General features: G+C 38.2%; 1 protein-coding gene across 15 annotated transcripts in view; it reads right to left on the bottom strand.

Moving 5' to 3' along the window:
• The window catches only part of NRXN3 (neurexin 3), a 1,706,389-nt gene that overhangs the window by 528,917 nt on the left and 1,160,982 nt on the right, over positions 1 to 16,490 (bottom strand). The gene's annotated exons all lie outside the window — the stretch shown is intronic.

The following is a 16,490-nucleotide window of genomic DNA, read 5'->3' as shown; positions in this document are numbered from 1 at the left end:
TAATCAGAAGGCCTCTGCTCTCAAGCATATCTAACCTAATACGGACCACAGACATGTTCAAACAATATAATAATATGGGGTACGTGGGATTAATATAAGAAGAGGTACAGGATAAAGCGCTATGGGAATCAATGGGTTTCAACTGGGACAGAGTAGAGAAGACTTCATGGGACAGGGATGACATTGGAACTGGGCTGAGAGGGAAGGTGGAATTTGGATCTTAGATGCACAAAGAGCAGTGCAGGTGGAGGAAACTGGACAAGCAGAGGCCTGGGATTCTGGGTGCATGTGTTGGTGTGGGAAAGTACTCATCAAAGTGGGGCTTCCTCTGGCTGTCACCAGCCATTGCTGTGGATGTTTTCAAGATGAAAATATCCAATGGCCATGTATATAATACCCTGTGGGGACAGGTCCTAAATTTCCAATCCTTGAATTAAGATTCTAGATGGTGTTATAAGAAAAAGATGAAAATCTATATATGAGTCTATGCCAAGGAGTTTCAAGCAGAGTAATAGAGTCTTCCAAACGACAGCACTGCTAGGGAAGTTGCAAAAGCAGTGTTATACCCTCTAAACATAAAGCGCCCTTGGAGTGGCACCAAGGAAAAGACTATTTAGTTTATAATGCCTACTTCCCTTGAGCTGTCACTCTGGGACATGGGGTGTAGGAATAAAGAGGAAGGAAGGAATGAAGGAGAGGGAAGAGCAGGGAAAGAGAGAGGGAGGGAGGGAGGAGGGAAAGAAGGAAGGAAGGAAGGCAGGCAAGGAGGGAGAGAGGGGAGGAGGAAGAAAGAAAGGGAGGAAGAGGGAGAAAGGGAGGGAAAGCAAGGGCAAAATTGCTTCTAATTATCCATCTCAAGATTAGAGACTGAACATTTTTTGGTGCTTTTTGAAAAAGGGGTCCCACATTTTCATGATGATGAAGGACGGTGGGGATAAGAGAGCGGGGCCTCAGGAGAAGGTACAATCGGAGAGAGGATCTGGTTGGATCTCATGCTTAAAGTGTGGTACCTATGTGGGCCATTAAAAACAATTTTTATCTTTCTTTTTAAAATCTCTGCCCATGGATGAAACAAAGAAGACACACAATCAAGTAATAAGTGCCATCTGGCAGAGTTGTATAATCTGGCTTCTAACACTGCCATATAGCTTTATCTCAAGGTAAACAAGGCTCTTTTATACTCATTTCAAAGAGGAGTTTCTGGGCACCTGGAGTAAGGATGGGAATGAAAGAGAAAGAAATGGACCAAGGTCAGAATCCCCTAATATATTTTCTTTTTATTTCAATTGGTACTTCCTGAGAAAACACAAAAGGTTTTCTGTTTCTTAAGTCTGAAAGAACAGTCTGTAAGATGAAAGATACTGGGGCTTAGCATGAGGGTAAAGCCCTTGGAGTCAGATGTCCCTGAACTGAGACTCATGCAAGCTGTTAATATTTCTAGCCCTCAGTTTCCTTACTGTATAATGGGGATAATAATACCTACCCCCATAATGTTTTCATGGGGGTTAAACAATAGCATATAGAGTCATAATCCAGCCCCGTGCCAGACACGCTGGCACCCAGTAAGTGGTACTGTTAATGTGATTTAGGGATATGGACTAGGGACTCATTTATGCACTGGGGTCTTTGAGGAGGAAAAGGGATGAGACTCGCCACCCTGTGGCCTCTGCTACCTCTCTGAAATACATTACCATCACTTCCAAGTCTTAAATTATGTAAAACACATCCCTGTGGTACAAATACTAAGCAAATGGTAATGATGTCACTTTGGCAAAGAATGTAAATATCAGTGCAAATGGACAGCACTTGGAAAGGCAGCTGCTTTTATCTCATCACTGCATCAATCCTCTCCAGAACATTTAGACATCTAAACCACAGTGACAGAGGGCACACGCAGACCCTTCTCTCTGCCATTCCAGCAAGGGTAGTTCTTTTCCCTTTTGGAGTAATGTATCTCAAAGAGAAGCTGTATTTCACAATAGCCCTGTCCTCTCACAGACAAGCAAACACTGTGCACACAGGCAAGTCAGAGTGTGAAGGTAGCATGTATGCAAGGTGCCACATCTAAGTGGCAGGCAGCTTACAGCCCTGCACGCTGATTCTCAGCAACACCTTGAAGGAGTGGTTGACAGACAGCTGCAGTCTTGACAGGAAGAGAGGGAGACCTTCTTGAACACACACACACACACACACACACACACACACACACACATTCACCTGGGGCAAAAGTTCTTACACTGTCTGCTTACAGAGATCTGCACAAAGCAAGACAAATAGACATTAGGGCACTAAATGACAGTGGGGATCAACAAGTAATTTAAATATTTGAGTCTTTACTTTCCTGTTCAAACTATTATAGACACCTGTCCACCACTATTTGCTATGATTTTTAGAATCTACCACAATTATTCCCAGACCCAAAAACAGTAGGCAACAAAGCTACTCCTAGAGCAAAAGTAAACTGGGTTGTAGAATTGGGAGGTGCCAACATGTGAGGCAAGTGTCAACCCTCTGTCACCTTGTCAATGCCAGCATGGCACAATGTTTGTTCTTTGCTACGCAGTCTTGGAGCACTAGATCAACTCTCTCATCACCTTTGGCATCGGAACTCCAGGGCCAGGAAATCACAACTCTCTAAGAGGTTAAGCAAATGCCATATGTTAAAGGAGAGAAGAAAGCAATGGAATAGCATATTCTAATGTTTCTTTTCCAAAGCTACAGGAAAAAAAAAAAAAAAAAAAAGCCAAAAAAGAGGGAAACAAAGCAGGGCCAGGGAACAGGGCATAGATGATAGAAAGTCAGATAAATGTATACAGACAAATACAGCCCTTATGTTTCCATGAATAATTCAGGACTCACACTGAACTGACATGCTTAGACAAGGAGGGAAAATGGAGTTTTTAAGGGACAGGGACCTCTGACAACTCCTGGGAAATTCTTGAGGGCTGTTTTATGTTTTCATCATATACACGCACATATACACACAAATGCACGTGTACATATAATACATACATACATATGATATACATATACATACTGATAAGAATGCTTTGTGTTCCAAGGATTGAATAAAGCTATTAGGTATTAGGAAATCCTGCTCAGAAATCCACAGATGTTCTCGTTTTCAGAGAAGATGACTTGAAGGTTTTCAGACTTCGCTCCTTCTATCCCAACCCGAACCCAATGGTTCATGATTCCATATATGGCTAATCAAATCTACCTGTCCAAACATCCTCAGTTCTTTCCACAATCCAATGTTCTGACATATCCTCATTACTAATCTCCAAACCTGGTACGCTTCCTGGAATTTCCTCTGCTCCGATTCCTACGAAGCCACATAACACCAACAAAAATCACAAACTTCTTTATTTGATCCACAAATTTATGGTATATTACTGAATATACGTGGAGCCTGAATACCGATACTATTTATCTAACTGGACTGATTATTTTCTCTTTCTGCAAACCTGTCTCTTCTAATTAATCTGGAGTTATTTAGGAAGGAGTTCTTGCTTCCCTGAAATTGAGTGTGAAAGTCTGTGTCTGCATATATGTGTGTATTTAATACAATACCTTGTATTTGATTTTCAAAAGAGAATAAAAACCTTCCCTCTCTCTTTAGATTTTACCAAAATCTAAAACCTTGGCAGCATCATTCCTTTTTCTAGCCTGCTCTTCTTATGGGCCTGATTCCATCTGCTTTAATTTAATAATATGACGCAATCCCTGGTCAAGTTCCTTCTGGGGAAAAAAGCAAACAAGGCAAGGGCCTCCACACCCGAACTTAGATTTGTCTCGTTTCTTTTTTTGTTTGTTTGCTTGTTTTTGAGAAATCCATAATTCCTCAGCCGTCAAACACTTCAAGTTTCTTGGGGCTTAACAAATATTTTCTAATTAGTCAGCAATATAAATAATGTAGATATTTCACCATTAATGTATCCCCATACCAGGGGAACAAACACCACCATATGCAGGTACTTCTGAAGGTAGTGGGACATCCCGTTGTTAGAATTATTGTATACAAAATATTAATAACAATGTTACCTACTAAGAATAATGCCACATATGTCTACACTAATATTCCATGCCCCATTAGCTCTGTCTTAGTTCAAACTGTTAGAAAGAATTTCTGACGTATATACACTACCAAATGTAAAATGGATGGCTAGTGGGAAGCTGCTGCGTAGCACAGGGAGATCAGCTCGGTGCCTTGCGACCACCTAGAGGGGTGGGATAGGGAGGGTGGGAGGGAGACGCAAGAGGGAGGGGATGTGGGGTTAGATGTATATGTAGAGCTGATTCACTTTATTGTACAGCAGAAACTAACACAACATTGTAAAGAAATTACACTTCAATAAAGATGTGAAAAAAAAAAAAAGAACTTCCTTACATTGAATAATATGTGGCCTTTCTACTTCTAAGCATGGATTCCATTTCTTTCCATTAAAGGTATACTGACCACTAATTCCTCCTTTAACATTATGATCTAGCATACGTATTGCAATAGATGTTGTATCACTCACCCATCCCCTGACATTACTCCAATCACTCCACAACTGAGCCTTCTACACAGTCCTTTAACTGTCATCTACACAATACGGGCTCAAGACCCATCTTCTCAGGTTTTCTTTTTCAAAATGCTTTCTAGTGTGTGAATGCAGGGAGGTGTGTAAATATAATATCCTTTATGTGATCTGCCCAGCACTATGTACAACAGGATTACTTACTGTGCAGGTTTCTTTTAGCAGCTGATCATCCACATTGAGTTTGTGGTCAGCTAAAACCTTCTGGCTTGCTTTGTGTGAATTTCTGTCAAAACAGATCTCTCTAAATGAATTGCATTTAATTATGCATTTGTTTATTTCAGTGTAAGAGGATAGATTCTAGAATGAGAAAGAACTAAACTCAATTCCAGACACAATATTTTCAAGCCACATGACCTTGAGAAATCAATTTAATATATTTTTCAGTTTTCTTATCTGGAAAAAATTAATAATTCCATATCTCACAGTTTCTCTCAAGGAATTCAGAGACAAAATGCGAGGCACAGAGTAGGTGTTCAAGAAATGTTGGTTCCTTGTTCATTTCACTTCATGGTTTCAGATTATCAAAAAACTTTTTTGATCGGGTATTTGTGCCATCTGTAGATTGGGTTAAACATGCGTTCAGAACCTTCCTGTGAGCTGTGTACATCAACAGAGGATAGGCCGGCACCAAGGACAGCATTCAGGGGTTTCTAATCAAAATGCTGCCAAAGCTAGTGAAGGGATTTAAAAGTTTCCATAAATAAAATGTTGATTTGTGAGTTTAGTCATTACTGAACTATAAAAATAAACAGCTACCTAGAATATGAGACAGGCGATGTCACATGACATTGCTTAAAGTCACATATCATACATACATGCGTTATCAAGTCTTGATTCACTAAATAATCATTCCGCAATTATTCCCACAAATTACCTTCCATATGTGTACCATATACATATATTTACGTATGTGTATGTGTATTAAAAACATTTGAGACACTCCAGGTCACTTCCCAAATACCTAACAAAATAATTCAACTGGACATGAGTATATAAATGGAAAGAAAGCTTTGTCCCAGGGTTCTTTAGATCATAACGAAGAACAGAGTGTCCTTACTTTTAGGAATCTACTCACTGAAATACAAGTCGTTCAGAAAAAAAACAAAACAAAAACGTGTCATTAAGTCATAAACAGCACCACACAATGTGAGTTACAACATCTGGCAGGGAAAATGATTTTTAGTTAGGGCTGATTTTGAAAACTAACAACTTATTTTTTACCTTCCTGAAAAAAATGTATAAAATGGTATCTAGCTGGACCATAGCCATACAAAAACAATGGTATAGACAGAAATGTAGGGAACTACAAAGCTCAAAAAAAGGGGAAAAATTTTTGATATGATTAGTAATAAAACAGACACGAACACATGGAGAATTGCACTGGCATAAAGAACATCATCAACCTGGAAGAAATCACAAAATCATTCAGATATCATACTTGGATACAAAAGTATAAAACATGCTTTCACTCAACAAATATTTCTTAAATGCCAACTGAGGACCAAGCACTGTGACAGGTATTGGAGTTCAAAAGTCAATAAAGAAGTCATTCCTGACATTAAACAGCCAGCATAGTGAGTGTTGTTAAAAAAAAAAGAAAAAAAAAATCCTTGCTGAGGGTTTCAATGTCAAGATTTATCCACATATTATGTTGATCTTCCCAGACATAGCCTGAAAAACTACAAGATAGACACTCCTCACATGTCAATTATGCTTTTGGTTGTACAGGAAGAATTTAGAAGGTTTGTAGTAGCTGCATCAACTTATGGACATCATTTTAGCTCTCCTGAATAGGTTTCTTCATTAAAAATGCAGAGACTCATGAGACCCTGGGCAGCTCTAACGTTCTGAGATCAAGCTAAATAAAATAAGGTGGACATTCAGTGTAGAATGTCCACTGTTTATTTAGTCTACTGATAGCATTTCTTATAAACAAGAGTACATTGTGTATTTACTCATGGATATTTGCAAGTTTAACAACCAGTAATTTATGCTTTCATAAATAGCATTTCATGGATATATTGAACATGCGAAATTAGAAAACTGTGGTAAGTTATTAGACATCTTAGGTTAAATTGCAATTTTGTATGTACTTGACAAAGACCTAAATTTCAAATTTTAATCTGAATTGTTTGTTAATGACTTTAATTTTTTTAGTATGACTATGGCTTTATATTATTACCTAACACCAGAAGGCATTTATTATCCTGAATAATAAATTAAAAAAATGTTTTGTGAGTGTGTATGTGTATGCTTCTTTATGTGATTTTGTCTGTATAGCTTTGCTTTTACCATTTGTCCTAGGGTTCTGTCTGTCCATTTTTTGTATTTTTTTTTTAGTATAGTGTTTAGCGCTTGTTATCATTGGTGGATTTGTTTTTTGGTTTGGTTGCTCTCTTGTTTCTTGCTTGCTTTCTTTTTATTATTACTTTTCATTTTTAATAATTAAAAAAAGTTTAATATCTTTATCTTATTTTACTTTATATCCTTTATCCTTTCTTTCTTTCTTTCTTTCTTTCTTTCTTTCTTTCTTTCTTTCTTTCTTTCTTTCTTTCTTTCTTTCTATTTTTTCTCCCTTTCATTCTGAGCTTTGTGGCTGACAAGGTCTTGGTGCTTTGGCTGGTGTCAGGCCTGTGCTTCTGAGGTGGGAGAGCCGAGTTCAGGACATTGGTCCAACAGAGACCTCCCAGCTCCACGTAATATCAAACGGCGAAAGCCCTCCCAGAGATCTCCATCTGAAAACTAAGACCCAGCTCCACTCAACGACCAGCAAGCTACAGTGCTTGACACCCTATGCCAAACAACTAGCAAGACAGGAACACAACCCCGCCCATCAGCAGAGAGGCTGCCTAAAATCATAATAAGGTCACAGGCACCCCAAAACACACCACCAGACACAATCCTGCACACCAGAAAGACAAGATCCAGCCTCATTCACCAGAACACAGGCACCAGTCCCCTCCATCAGGAAGCCTACACAAGCCACTGAAGCAACCTTACCCACTGGGGGCAGACACCAAAAACAACAGGAACTATGAACCTGCAGCCTGCGAAAAGGAGACACCAAACAGAGTAAGTTAAGCAAAATGAGAAGACAGAGATATACACAGCAGATGAAGGAGCAAGGTAAAAACCTATCAGACCAAACAAATGAACAGGAAATAGGCACTCTACCTGATAAAGAATTCAGAATAATGATAGTAAAGATGATCCAAACTCTCGGAAATAAAATGGAGAAAATACAAGAAACATTCAGCAAGAAACTAGAAGAAATAATGAGCAAAAAACATTGATGTACAACAGAATAAATGAAATTAAAAATTCTCTAGAAGGAATCAATAGCAGAATAACTGGAGCAGAAGAATGGATAAGTGACATGGGAGATAAAATAGTGAAAATAATGACTGCAGAGCAGAATAAAGAAAAAAGAATGAAAAGAACTGAGGACAGTCTTAGAGACCTCTGGGACAACATTTAATGCACCAACATTCGAATTATAGGGGTCCCAGAAGAAGAAGAAGAGAAATAGAAAGGGACTGAGAAAATATTTGAAGAGATTGTAGTTGAAAATTTCCCTAATATGGGAAAGCAAATAGACAACCAAGTCCAGGAAGCACAGAGAGTCACACACAGGATAAATCCAAGGAGAAACATGCCAAGACACATATTAATCAAACTATCAAAAATTAAATACAAAGAAAAACTATTAAAAGCAGCAAGGGAAAAACAACAAACAACATACAAGGGAATCCCCAAAACTTTAAGAGCTGATCTTACAGCAGAAATTCTGCAAGCCATAAGGAAGTGGCAGGATATACTTAAAGTGATGAAAGGGGAAAACCTACAACCAAGATTACTCTCCCCAGCAAGAATCTCATTCAGATTTAAAGGAGAAATTAAGACCTTTACAGACTAGCAAAAGCTAAGAGAATTCAGCACCACCAAACCAGCTTTACAACTGCTAAAGGAACTTCCTTAGGCAGAAAACACAAAAGAAGGAAATAACCTACAAAAACAAACCCAAAACAATTAAGAAAATGGTAATAGGAACATATGTATCAATAATTACCTTAAATGTAAATGGATTAAATACTCCAACCAAAAGACATAGACTGGCTGAATGGATATAAAAACAAGACCTGTGTATATGCTGTCTACAAGAGACACACTTTAGACCTAGAGACACACAGACTGAAAGTGAGGGGATGGAAAAAGATATTCCATGAAAATGTAAATCAAAAGAAAGTTGGAGTAGCAATTCTCATATTAGACAAAATAGACTTTAAAATAAAGACTACTACAAGAAACAAAGAAGGACACTATATAATGATCAAGGGATCAACCCAAGAGGAAGATATAACAATTGTAAATATTTATGCACCCAACATAGGAGCACCTCAATACATAAGGCAAATGCTAACAGCCATAAGAGGGCAAATCGACAGTAACACAATCATAGTAGGGGACTTGAACACTCCACACTCACCAGTGGACAGATCATCCAAAATGAAAATAAATAAGGAAACACAAGCTTTAAACGATACATTAAACAAGATGGACTTAATTGATATTTATAGGACATTCCATCCAAAAACAACAGAATACACTTTCTTCTCAAGTGCTCATAGAACATTCTCCAGGATAGATCATATCTTGGGTCACAAATCAAGCCTTGTTAAATTTTAGAAAATTGAAATCATATCAAGTTTCTTTTCTGACCACAATGCCATGAGACTAGATATCAATTACAGGAAAAAAAACTGTAAAAAATACAAACACATGGAGGTTAAACAATACACAACTAAATAACCAAGAGCTCATTGAAGATATCAAAGAGGAAATCCAAAAATACCTAGAAACAAATGACAATGAAAACTCGACAACCCCAAACCTATGGGATGCAGCAAAAGCAGTTCTAAGAGGGAATTTTATAGCAATACAATCCTACCTCAAGAAACAGGAAACATCTCAAATAAACAACCTAAACTTACATCTAAAGCAATTAGAGGAAGAAGAACAAAAAACCCCCAAAGTTAGCAGAAGGAAAGAAATCATAATGATCAGATCAGAAATCAATGAAAAAGCAATAAGAGCAAAAATCAATAAAACTAAAAGCTGGTTCTTTGAGAAGGTAAACAAATTTGATAAACCATTAGCCAGACTCATCAAGAAAAAAAGGGAGAAGACTCAAGTCAATACAATTAGAAATGAAAAAGGAGAAGTAACAACAGACACTGCAGAAATACAAAGGATCATGAGAGTTCACTACAAGCAACTCAATGCCAATAAAATGGACAACCTGAAAGAAATGGACAAATTCTTAGAAAAGCACAACTTCCAAGACTGAAGCAGGAAGAAATAGAAAATATGAAAAGACCAATCACAAGCACTGAAATTGAAACTATGATTAAAAACCTTCCAACAAACAAAAGACCAGGACCAGATGGCTTCACAGGCGAATTCTATCCAACATTTAGAGAAGAGCTAACACCCATCCTCCTCAAACTCTTCCAAAGTAAAGCACAGGGACGAACACTCCTCAACTCATTCTATGAGACCACCATCACCCTGATACCAAAACCAGAAAAAGATGGAACAAAGAAAGAAAACTACAGGCCAATATCACTGATGAACATAGATGCAAATATCCTCAACAAAATACTAGCAAACAGAATTCAATGGCACATTAAAATGATCATACATCATGATCAAGTGGGATTTATCCCAGGAATGCAAGGATTCTTCAGTATACGCAAATCAACCAATGTGATAAAACATATTAACAAATTGAAGGAGAAAAGCCATATGATCATCTCAATAGATGCAGAAAAAGCTTTCGACAAAATTCAACACCCATGTACAATAAAAACCCTTCAGAAAGTAGGCAAAGCGGGAACGTATCTCAACATAATAAAGGCCATATATGACAAACTCACAGCCAACATCCTTCTCAATGGTGAAAAACTGAAACCATTTCCACTAAGTTCAGGAACAAGACAAGGTGGTACAGTCTCACCACTATTATTCAACATAGTTTTGGAAGTTTTAGCCACAGCAATCAGAGAAGAAAAAGAAATAAAAGGAATCCAAATCGGAAAAGAAGAAGTAAAGCTGTCACTGTTTGCAGGTGACATGATACTATACATAGAGAATCCTAAAGATGCTACCAGAAAACTACGAGAACTAATCAATGAATTTGGTAAAGTAGCAGGATACAAAATTAATGCACAGAAATCTCTTGCATTCCTATAAACAATGAAAAATCTGAAAGAGAGATTAAGGGAACACTCCCATTTACCATTGCAACAAAAAGAATAAAATACCTAGGAATAAACCTAAGGAGACAAAATACCTGTAAGCAGAAAACCATAAGACAATGATAAAAGAAATTATAGATGATACAAACAGATGGAGAGATATACCATGTTCTTGGATTGGAAGAATCAACATTGTGAAAATGACTCTACTACCCAAAGCAATCTACGATTCAGTGCAATCCCTATCAAACCATCAATGGTATTTTTCAGAGAACTAGGCAAAAAATTTCACAATATGTATGGAAACACAGAAGACCCCGAATAGCCATAGCAATGTTGAGAAAGAAAAACAGAGCTGGAGGAACCAGGCTCCCTGACTTCAGACTATACTGCAAAGCTACAGTAATCAAGACAGTACGGTGCTGGCAAAAAACCAGAAACATAGATCAATGGGACAGGATAGAAAGCCCAGAGATCAACCCACACACATACGTTCACCTTATCTTTGATAAAGAGGCAAGAATATACAATGGAGAAAAGACAGCCTCTGGACAGCTACATGAAAAAGAATGAAATTAGAACACTTCCTAACACCATACACAAAAATAAACTCAAAATGGATTAAAGACCTAAATGTAAGTCCAGACACTATCAAACTCTTAGAGGAAAACATAGGCAGAACACTCTATGACATAAATCACAGCAAGATCCTTTTTGACCCACCTCCTAGAAAAATGGAAATAAAAACAAAAACAAACAAATGGGACCTAATGAAACTTAAAAGCTTTTGTACAGCAATGGAAACCATAAACAAGATGAAAAGACAACACAGAATGGGAGAAAATATTTGCAAATGAAGCAACGGACAAAGGATTAATCTCCAAAATTTACAAGCAGCTCATGCAGCTCAATATCAGAAAAACAAACTACCCAAACCAAAAATGGTCAGAAGACCTAAATAGGCATTTCTCCAAAGAAGATATACAGATTGCCCACAAACACATGAAAGGATGCTCAACATCACTAATCATTAGAGAAATGCAAATCAAGACTACAATGAGGTATGACCTCACACCAGTCAGAATGGCCATCATCAAAAAATCTACAAACAATAAATGCTGGAGAGGGTGTGGAGAAAAGGGAACCCTCTTGCACTGTTGGTGGGAATGTAAATTGATACAGCCATTTTGGAGAACAGTATGGAGGTTTCTTAAAAAACTTAAAATAGACCATACGACCCAGCAATCCCACTACTGGGCATATACCCTGAGAAAACCATAATTCAAAAAGAGACATGTACCACAATGTTCATTGCAGCATTATTTACAATAGCCAGGACATGGCAGCAACCTAAGTGTCCATTGACAGATGGATGGATAAAGACGATGTGGCACATATATACAATGGAGTATTACTCAGCCATAAAAAGAAACAAAATTGAGTTATTTGTAGTGAGGTGAACGGACTTAGAGTGTGTCATACAGAGTGAAGTAAGTCAGAAAGTGAAAAACAAATACCGTATGCTAACACATACATATGGAATCTAAAAAAATAAAAAAAAAAAATGGTTCTGAAGAACCTAGGGGCAGGACAGGAATAAAGACGCTGACATAGAGAATGGACTTGAGGACACGCCAAGTGGGAAGGGTAAGCTGGGACGAAGCGAGAGAGTGGCATGGACATATATACACTACCAAATGTAAAAGAGATAGCTAGTGGGAAGCAGTCGCCTAGCACAGGGAGATCAGCTCAGTGCTTTGTGACCACCTAGAGGAGTGGGATAGGGAGGGTGGGAGGGAGACCCAAGCAGGAGGAGATATGGGGAGATATGTATATGTATAGCTGATTCACTTTGTTATAAAGCAGAAACTAATACACGATTGTAAAACAATTATAGTCCAATAAAGATGTTTAAAATAAATAAATGGGCGCATTTTTATGCAAAGATTAGAAAATGTATATATTATGCAACCTAAAGGAAGAGTACTTCACACATGAACATTTCAGGCATATTCTTACCAAACAGAGTCCTGCCAGGTCAGTAAGAAAATTCGTTTCCTAAATAAGGACACTCATTAACAGAGATGGTCATGAAGAGAGAATGTGGTTCATGCGAGGGTAACGATACTAACACTCAACTGCGATGAGGTGTACAAAGAGCCATAAGTGATTTCAGCCCCTGCTATAACCCTAAGCCTACCTAAAGGCAGCACGCATGAAATTTAACACTGATAACATTATCAGCGGTCTGTCCTAGGAACGACTACATATCACAAGTAGAATAGACTAGAAAACCACATCTTATGTCCTTGCACTCTGTCCTACTTACTGAAACACAGTTTTCTTCCTACACATCCTATTACTCCAAATATCCCAAATTCCATAAAACGTCAGGCTTGTTTCCACTCAGCAGTTTTTATTGGTGTTAAAATGCTACTTGTTAATTTATTTATCTGTCCAAAACCTCTCCCAGAGCCTGAGTTTTTCTTCATTGAATCAGCTTGTCCTGGGGATACAGCTAAACCTGCCTTTGATCAGTGTTTAATCCTTCTAGACGCTCAGGGGTGTGTCGTTTAGTATCTATGAGAAAGTAATTAGAAAGGATGGAGAAAGATAGTATAGCTCCTGCTAGCATGAGAAATGAAATCAGAATTCTCTGTCCCCTCTTCTGTCTTCGCAGACAAGGGATCATGCTACAGAATGTAAAACTCAAAAGTCTGGTGATACTCTTAATTAAACAAAGGGGTGTGGATTGAGATTCAATACAATTTATTATAACAGAGGATCTTTCAGAAACAGGACTCTAATATGGATGAGAAACAAGGAAAATACACTCTTCTGTCCTTAAGCAGTTATAGGCATCCTTGTTCTAACACACATTCTTAAGTAACTATAAGGAAATATTATCTGAAAAGCAAGTAATTATATAACTCAACCGAAAATAAAGTGAGCAGAGAGAAAGAAATAAAACATCAATATTCAGTGATTAGGGTATAAACCACAAGGAAGGGAAGGGAAGGTAATGCTTAGTGGCTGATGCTAACATAAGTGGGAATGATGAGGCAAGAAATTAAGAAAGAAAAATTTAATATTAGAAAATGTTCCATGGTGGACAATGACAGGAATATTCAAAATGGTAACAGAAATCCAATAATGCACAATGATTATTCAAAATTGAACCCAAAGAATGTTCCACAGAAATAAGTGAAGCAGAGGCACCCAAACTTATCTCTAGTTCTAATTTTCTGGACTCACCTGACGGAATGTTCCTAGTAAGTACAGTATTACTCAGCAATTGAAACACGACAACAGCTGAAGAATGGCTTAAGGTGACAATTAGTGTTGTTTAGTTCTAGAATCTTGGTGACAATGCTAAAGGGGAAAGAAATGTTTCAGAAATGTGGCATTTTAATGATAACACACTGTAATTTCCCTCCCCTGATGGACAAAGTAATTGTCTCGGCATCAGACATCAGAAAAAGCACGTCATAGATCCACTCTGCTGTTTCTGTAACAGGACAAGCATCCACATCGCCCCTTCCTTTTCTAACTGCTTCTCTACATCTACTCATCTCCAGAGGCTGCCTTCACCTTTCCTTGCACTGAGGTGTCCTGCGCTTGTAATCTGGTGCTTCTGCTTCTTGAAAGAAGACATTTTTCAAACCGCGGGTAGATTTAGTACCCTCCTTTTCCTTTGTGTTGATAATCTCGCTGCTTGTCCAATATAACTTGAATTGGGTCTGTAAAAATCCTCCACAGAGGGTCTTCCCTGGTGGCACAGTGGTTAAGAATCCACCTGTCAATGCAGGGGACACAGGTTCGAGCCCTGGTCCAGGAAGATCACACATGCCGTGGAGCAGCTGAGCCTGTGCGTCACAACTACTGAGCCTGCACTCTAGAGCCCACTAGCCACAACTACTGAGCCTGCAAGCCACAACTACTGAAGCCTGCACAGCTAAAGCCCGAGCTCCACAGCAAGAGAAGCCACTGCAATGAGAAGCCTGTGCACCACAACAAAGAGTAGCCCCTGCTCGCTGCAACTAGAGAAAGCCCGCACACAAGGGGCAAAGACCCAACACAGCCAAAAATAAATAAATTAAAAAATAAAAAAACCCTCCTCAGAGATTTTCTCTGAAACTATGATGTCATTAATATATCATACTATTACATTGGCTTAAAAATCTTTTGTTCATGTTCCACTCGACCACCATTAGTAAATGTTCCTGAGGACTCACCCTCAACATATATACATTTATTCCAAATATGTAAATATGTACTACTATACTCATCCATTAAATATATTATAAAATATACTCTATTAGAAATGTGAAAAAAATATAAAAGTAAATATAAATAGAAGCTTTAAAATTTTCTTTATACCCCTCAATATATGTGCCCCACCTTGAATCAATTGCTCTATACATTAAATTCTCATCAGCTTAACAAAATGACATAATTCTGTTGCTATGGCATTTCCTTCCTGTTAGTGGGTTGAATTGTTTCTTCCCCAAAAGATATGTTATAGTGTTTACTCCTAGTATCTCAGAATGTGACCTTAGTTGGAAATGGGGCAATTGTAGATGTTATTAGTTAAGATGAGGTCACACTGGAGTAGGGGGGCCCTCAATCCAGTAAGACCAATGTCCTCATAAGAAGAAAAGACACTCAGACACCCAAAAGGAAAACATCAAGTGGCAATGGAGACAAAGACTGAAGTGCTATATCTGTAAGCCAAGGAATGCCAAGGATTACCAGCAAAACACCAGAAGCTAGGAAGAGGCAAGGAAGGATCCCCTCCTAGAGCCTTCAGAGGGAGCACGGAACTGCTGACACTTTGATTTTGAACGTTTTTGCCTCCAGAACTACAACATAATAAATTTCTGTTGTTTTAAGCCACTCAGCTTGTGGTACTTTGTTATGGCATCCCTAGGAAAAAAATACACTTGTTTTAAAATTTTAATTCAATTAATTTATTTTTTACACAGCAGGTTCTTATTAGTTATCTATTTTATACACATCAGTGTATACATGTCAATCCCAATCTCCCAATTCATCCCACCACCACCTCCACCCCACCCCCTGCCGCTTCCCCTCCTTGGTGTCCATATGTTTGTTCTCTACGTCTGTGTCTCTATTTCTGCCCTGCAAACCAGTTCATCTGTGCCATTTTTCTAGTTCCCACATATATGCGTTAATATACGATATTTGTTTTTCTCTTTCTGACTTACTTCACTCTGTATGACAGTCTCTAGGTCCACCCACATCTCTACAAATGACCCAATTTTGTTCCTTTTTATGGCTGAGTAATATTCCATTGTGCATATGTACCACATCTTCTTTATCCATTCATCTGTCGATGGGCATTTAGGTTGCTTCCATGACCTGGCTATTGTAAACAGTACTGCAGTGAACATCGGGGTGCATGTGTCTTTTTGAATTATGGTTTTCTCTGGGTATATGTCCAGTAGTGGGATTGCTGGGTCATATGGTAATTCTATTTTTAGTTTTTTAAGGAACCTGCAAACTGTTCTCCATAGTGGCTGTATCAATTTACATTCCCACCAACAGTGCAAGAGGGTTCCCTTTTCTCCACACCCTCTCCAGCATTTGTTGTTTGAAGATATTCTGATGATGCCCATTCTAACCA

The sequence above is a fragment of the Phocoena sinus genome, chromosome 2 (assembly GCF_008692025.1).
Source record: "Phocoena sinus isolate mPhoSin1 chromosome 2, mPhoSin1.pri, whole genome shotgun sequence".
Taxonomy (NCBI): domain Eukaryota; kingdom Metazoa; phylum Chordata; class Mammalia; order Artiodactyla; family Phocoenidae; genus Phocoena; species Phocoena sinus.
Note: the sequence above shows the minus strand (reverse complement) of the source record. Positions and strands in the feature narration are given on the sequence as shown.